Source organism: Oncorhynchus masou, chromosome 2 (genome assembly GCF_036934945.1).
Source record: "Oncorhynchus masou masou isolate Uvic2021 chromosome 2, UVic_Omas_1.1, whole genome shotgun sequence".
Classification (NCBI taxonomy): domain Eukaryota; kingdom Metazoa; phylum Chordata; class Actinopteri; order Salmoniformes; family Salmonidae; genus Oncorhynchus; species Oncorhynchus masou.
In genome coordinates this window covers 31,958,498-31,965,489 of record NC_088213.1, presented here as the reverse complement: position 1 = coordinate 31,965,489, position 6,992 = coordinate 31,958,498, and the positions used below count along the sequence as shown (strand labels likewise).

At 43.3% G+C, this 6,992-nt stretch overlaps 1 pseudogene; it reads right to left on the bottom strand.

The window, feature by feature from the left end:
• Window positions 1-5: 5 nt before the first annotated feature.
• Window positions 6-6,409, bottom strand: LOC135554026 (serine/threonine-protein kinase VRK3-like; annotated as a pseudogene).
• Window positions 6,410-6,992: the final 583 nt, after the last annotated feature.

Here is a 6,992-nt window from a genome sequence, read left to right as displayed (position 1 = left end):
AGATAAACAGTTGAATTAATAAAAGCTCTTTAATAACAAAGTATTATCCTGATATGAAAACAATACAAAAAGTAAAATGCATATCATGAACATCTGAAACACCTAACTGGAACAGTGTACATTTTTGTACTTACAATCATTACCACCCTGAACAAAGGTTCTTTGTTATGAACTGTATTATTTCATAGGTTAAATATTAACTACCCACTCACTGCCACAGCGCCAACTACTGCTGACAATAACACAGTACAGCAGTGCTCACTATCCTGGCATAACCAGGAGTTTCTGTGCACTGCACCTCCAGTGAACTTAATGAAACGCACCTTCACACACTCCTCCTTGAGTGCAGTCCAACATAATAAAACCACAGCAGGATCCACACCACATAGTCATTAAGTCAGCATTTTAAAAACAGCTGGCTAAAAATCCCATTAGTGAATTATCATCCCGAAGTATCATCTTCCTCAGATTACTTTCATCTGAAAAGAGAAAGATAAAAACAAACATTCAGACTGGTGTAGAGGTGTAAATTAGTTCAGGAGATAACCTGAACAGGCAGCAGTGTAAGGATGAGTGGTCTAACCAGTTGGAAGGGACAGGTTTCTGGTCAGACCTGCTGGAGGGGAGGGGGGTTCCAGGTTTCTGTGGTCATCTGACTGTTTTCTCAATGGAGCTTGGGGATAGTGTGGAGGTTGTGTGGGTGTTCTGACCTGAAGGTCAAGGGGTTGCTCCAGTGACCCTCCCAGCTTCTGCAGAGCTGCACTAAGGCCTGCCCTCAGAGCCCTGTAGTCCGGCTGGTCAGAGTACTGCAGAGCCATCACCTGAGGCAAGTACACCTGCAGCACACCTGATGCATAGTACACACGGATGCATTATATCCCACGCACACACAAAACATATTTTGCTGCATACAAAACTAATCACTAGAAAACTGGACTTACTGGAGACTTTCTTCTGTCCGAAGCAGTGAAGATCCTCCTGGAACGTCCTCCATGTATCTGGACCATTACAGTGAAGGGTGAAGTTTGGCCACTCAAGGCTTTACCATTTTATAAATACAGAATAACATTATCATAATGGCCTTGTTGCCATAGTGAGGACCTGGCTCTCACCTCTCCTTCTCCGTGGCTGCGCGTGTGTGTGAGGGAGGTCCAGGGCAGTACCCCTGTATACCAGCGCAGCATGCAGTAGCCCAAAGCCTGCAAGTCACTACGCCGAGACGGACCTAGAAGTACGATCACACACAAGTACTTATGGTTGGTTAGAGGCAACTTGTACATCCTCCACAGTATCTGAAGGACTGCAGATGATTGACAGGCCGTAGGATGACTCACCTGCTCCCTTGTGAGATTCCAGGCTTATAAAATCTATGGCTCCTTCATTTGGTGTTCGGCTGCCCTCACGGTACTCCACATGCCGGCCACCAGGAGAGTACCGGAAAGCATGGCAGTACCCTGCAAGGTATACCTACACACATGCATACAGGAGTAAGAGTATAGTAGAAGGGTCTGGCAGCTACACAAAAGTACACAAACAACCAACTATACAAACACACTCTTACCTGTGCTTGTTGTGCTGGGCTGATGTAGATGTTTTCAGCATGGATGTCTGTGTGAACATACTCATTTTCATGGATGAACTCCAACACATCCAACTGGGAGAGGAGGGAGAAAGGCAGAGTCAAACAGGAAGCACATCAGATAGGGAATCCTATTTTGAAGTCCTATCAGGGCCTCAATATGAGCCTGAGAGAGCACTCACTACTCTGCAGGCCAGCTGAAGGACCGCTTTCTCAGACAGGAGCCCCTCCCCCTCACCCATGAAAGACTGAAGAGTTTGGCCCATGCTGGAGAAAATCAAAAACCTGAAACAGAAAATCAAATCTTATGTCACATGCGCCAAATACAACAGCCCTTAAACAACAATGCTGTTGTTTAAGTTAAGAAAAAAAACACAATTAAAAATGGTAAGTAAAAAAATAGATGTAGAAAATTAAAGTAACAAATAATTCAACAGCAGCAGTAAAATAACAAGCGAGTCTATATACAGTATGTACAGGCACAGAGTCAATGTGTGGGAGCACCGGTTAGTCGAGGTAATATGTACATGTAGGTAGAGTTAAAGTGACTATGCATAGATTATAAACAGACAGTAGCAGCAGTGTAAAAGAGGGGTCTGGGTAGCCCTTTGATTAGCTGTTCAGGAGTCTTATGGCTTGGGGGTAGAAGCTGTTAAGAAGCCTTTTGGACCTCGGCTCCGGTACCGCTTGCTGTGCGGTAGCAGAGAGAACAGTCTGACTACACATTCAAAACACACATACAAGAACACACATACACATCTCAATGTACACACACCTGTATGAGTCTGCATGGAGACCAAATCCTACACAGGAAGGAATCCCAAGGAAGTCCATCTTGGCATGCTTTATCCACTTGTCCACTAGGGGGAGACAGCATCAAAGAAGTTAGAAAGGCTCATTAGTAACTAACAGAGCCTCTACAATGTGCTTTCACCACCAGTAGTCTCGTCAGTCATACACAAACCAAACAGTTCCTCCTACTCTATACCTCAGTTTACACAACTTACACGTCCACCTATGGGTACCCATCTGAGTTGCCCATTCATACGCCAGTTTGCAGCTTTGCATTAATATAAGGATGTTCCAGCCAAGTAAAGCCCAACAGGCAGTGGTATGAAGTACTTAAGTAAAAAATACTTTAAAGTACTACTTAAGTAGTTTTTTGGGGTATCTGTACTTTACTATTTATATTTGACTACTTTTACTTCACTACATTCCTATAGAAAACTATATACTTTTCACTCCATACATTTTCTTTGACACCCAAAAGTACTCATTACATTTTGAAAGCTTAGCAGGACAGAAAATTGTCTAATTCACAACCTTATCAACAGAACATCCCTGGTCATCCCTACTGCCTCTGACCTGGCGGACTCACTAAACACATGCTTCGTTTGTAAATGATGTCTGAGTGTTGGAGCGTGCCCATGGCTATTCGTAAATAATAAATGATCCCATCTGGTTTGCTTAATGAAAGGAATTAGAAATGGTTCATACTTTAACTTTTGGCTGTTAAGTATATTTTAGCAAATACATTTACTTTTGATACTTACAACCAAATACTTTTAGACTTCTCCTGGGTGACCTTCACTTGAGCCATTTTCAATTAAGGTATTTAAACTTTTACTCAAGTATGACAATTGGGTACTTTTTCCACCAATGCCTATGGGGTAAACATCAGTGATCTGCAAGCCCTCTCTGTGACCTGCTTATGAAAGGATATTGTAACAATCTTACAATCTTACCTTAGATAGCTAAGGTAAGAGGACGGGTAGTCCAGTCAGGGGTCCGTTTTAGAGCTGTAGTCAAGCTGAGGGCTGGCCAGATAACCGAAGGCAGATCTTGACACTCACCAGATGAGGGCTTGGCAGCTCTCTGCAGGAAGTTCTGCTCATTAAACATCTTCCCATCCTTAGCCCCCTGAGAACATACATACATCACTATTCACCACATAACACGCAAAGCAACACTGCAGCCAACATAATCATTCTATATTAGAGAACAGTCTGTGCAGTTACACTCACTAGTTTGAGGATGTGCTTGTAGTCACTGGAATTGGCACCTTGCCCATTCTGCGTCCAGCAGGAGGGAGAGATTGAAGACAAGAAAAAATAATAAGTGTCTGATTTAAATCACCCTCGCCCATGTTAGACACCATCCTGTGTGATAGTATTCTTCAATCCTGGTCCTAGGGGGTCGCACAGGGTGTTGCAGATTTTTGTTCCAGCCCAGTACTAACACACCCGAATCAGTGAATAGTCAACTAATCAGCAATATGTGTTAGTGCTAGCATGGAACAAGAGCAGTACACCTTGAAGAAGAGTGCAGTGTGACCTCACCTCCATAGAACATCTCTGCATCGCTCTGACTCAACAGTTTCAACAGCCTCCATTTCCTGCCAGTTGTGTCACAAAGCTCTTCCCCTTCCTGCAGTGGCTCCACAGCACATACCCGCTTGGCCTTCTTTGCCTTCCCCTTGACTACAGACACACAGGAACATGCATATATACAAGCACACATACAGTCGAAGTTGGAAGTTTACATACACCTTAGCCAATCAATTACATTTAAACTCAGGTCAGTTAGGATCACCACTTTATTTTAAGAATATGAAATGTCAGAATAATAGTCGAGAGAATTACTTATTTCAGCTTTTATTTCTTGCATCACATTCCCAGTGGGTCAGAAGTTTACATACACTCAATTCGTTTTTGGTAGCATTGCCTTTAAATTGTTTAACTTGGGCCAAACGTTTCAGGTAGCCTTCCACAAGCTTCCCACAATAAATTGGGTGAATTTTGGCCCATTCCAACTGACAGAGCTGATGTAACCGAGTCAGGTTTGTAGGCCTCCTTGCTCGCACATGCTTTTTCAGTTCTGCGCACAAATGTTCTATGGGATTGAGGTCAGGGCTTTGTGATGACCACTCCAATACCTTGACTGTTGTCATCCTTAAGCCATTTAGCCACAACTTTGGAAATATTCTTGGGGTCATTGTCCAATTGGAAGACCCATTTGCGACCAAGCTTTAACTTCCTGACTGACGTCTTGAGATGTTGCTTCAATATATCGACAATTTTCCTACCTAATGATGTCATCTATTTTGTGATGTATACCAGTCCCTTCCACAGCAAAGCACCCCCACAACATGATGCTGCCACCCCCGTGCTTCACGGTTGGGATGGTGTTCTTCAGCTCGCAAGCATCCCCTTTTCCTCCAAACATAATGGTCATTATGGCCAAACAGTTCTATTTTTGTTTAATCAAACCAGAGGACATTTCTCCAAAAAGTACGATCTTTGTCCACATGTGCAGTTGCAAAACATAGTCTGGCTTTTTTATGGCGGCTTTGGAGCAGTGACTTTTTCCTTGCTGAGCGGCCTTTCAGGTAATGTTGATATAGGGCTCGTTTTACTGTAGATATAGATACTTTTGTACCCGTTTCCTCCAGCATCTTCACAAGGTCCTTTGCTGTTGTTCTGGGATTGATTTTCACTTCTCACACCAAAGTACGTTCATCTCTAGGAGATGGAACGCATCTCCTTCCTGAGTGGTATGACGGCTGCGTGGGCCCATGGTGTTTATACTTGCATACTATTTTTTTGTACAGGTGAACGTGGTACCTTCAGGCATTTGGAAAATGCTCCCAAGGATGAACCAGAGGAGGTCTACAATTTATTTTCTGATGTCTTGGCTGATTTGTTTTGATTTTCCCAAGCAAAGAGGCACTTGAAATACATCCACAGGCACACCTCCAATTGACTCAAATGATGTCTATCAGAAGCTTCTAAAGCCATGACATCATTTTCTGGAATTTTCCAAGCTGCTTAAAGGCACAGTCAACTTAGTGTATGTAAACTTCTGACCCATTGGAATTGTGATACAGTGAATTATAAGTGAAATAATCAGTCTGTAAACAATTGTTGGAAAAATTCCTTGTGTCATGCACAATGTAGATGTCCTAACCGACTTACCAAAACTATAGTTTGTTAACAAGAAATTTGTGGAGTGATTGAAAAACTAGTTTTAATGACTCCAACCTAAGTGAATGTAAATTTCCGACTTCAACTGTACGAGGGAGAAGGACACAAACCATGATGCCATGCTGTTGGGAGTAATGTGTTTTGTTAGTTGTAAGTGGCTGTAGTTTAGACTTACCTGTGGAGGGGGTCCCGGGGAGAAGTGAAAAGCCAGGTGAGGCGGCAAGCTCCACAGACTGTTCCTCTTTTGGGGTGAGAGCACGTCGTTTCCGTGGAGACAAAACAGATTCGTGGCTTTGATCTGCCGAAAGGGAAAAAGCATCAATGCGACAATTACATTTCCAAAGCCTGTCAATGGCTACGATCATAACCACTGATGATAATCATACTGCCCCTGTCCCCTTACCTGCAGTATGTTTTGGGGAGGCGGTGACAGGGGGACTGGTTATACTACTAGGAGCTTCCTCGCTCCAGGCCACAGGGACAGAGTTACAGGTCCTATGGAGTGGGGGACGGGTCGACACAGGGCTGGGGGAGGCACAGACGAGGCCTGTAAACAAACAAGAGATGTGACAAGTCCATATTTTAATCTCCAGGAAGAGAACCGCCCTCCCTGCCCATTACCTTCTGTGTCCCAGCCAGTCAGCTGTGCTGTGCTTGGAGTGGGACTGCTTGCATTAGCAGTCATAATTACACCATCAGTGACATAAAGCTGAGAGACTCCAGAGGAAACAGCCTCCACAGGTTCAGAGGGGTCCACAACACACTGCAGCTTGTCCCCACAGGAGGGGCAGAACCGGAAGCCAGGTTGTAGTTTGGTGCCACACTGGGGGCAGAAGTGGAAAAGCATCCTGGAAACACAAAATGAGTTTCAAGGCTTTACCGACAGAGCCCTGGTGTATGATACAATGATAAGCTGCACAGTAATTTTCAACAGACACAAAAGTTTCCTTTCACAGACAAGATCATGCTGTTTAACACAGAGCCAGAAACTTTAGCTACACAAGGTTTTGCTCATGATTGATGACTGTGAGCTTTTGAACATTTAAGGGCAATGTAGCTAATAACATTATTTTGTTTACATTTTGGCTTAACTCTCAAAGCTATGAACACAACGTTGATAACTAAGTTAGTTAACTAACTTAACATGACGTTTAATCAGATGTTTAAAATCAGGAACCTAGCTAATGTAGTTATTTCCTCTGAGTTGGTCGGATCTTGCCTAAAAACACAAGGTGACATTCTTTACCATACAAATCTAGATAGAAAACTAAGCTAAACGCTAATGTTGAATCTAGCTAAAGGCTCACGCTCGCTATCTCAATAGTGTTATTAGCAAAACAAGTTAAGACAGCAAACTATCTGTCTGATAGTGCACTCAATTTGATGGGCTTATGTCTGTTAAATTGTCTGTCTTGAATGGTGTGCCCCAA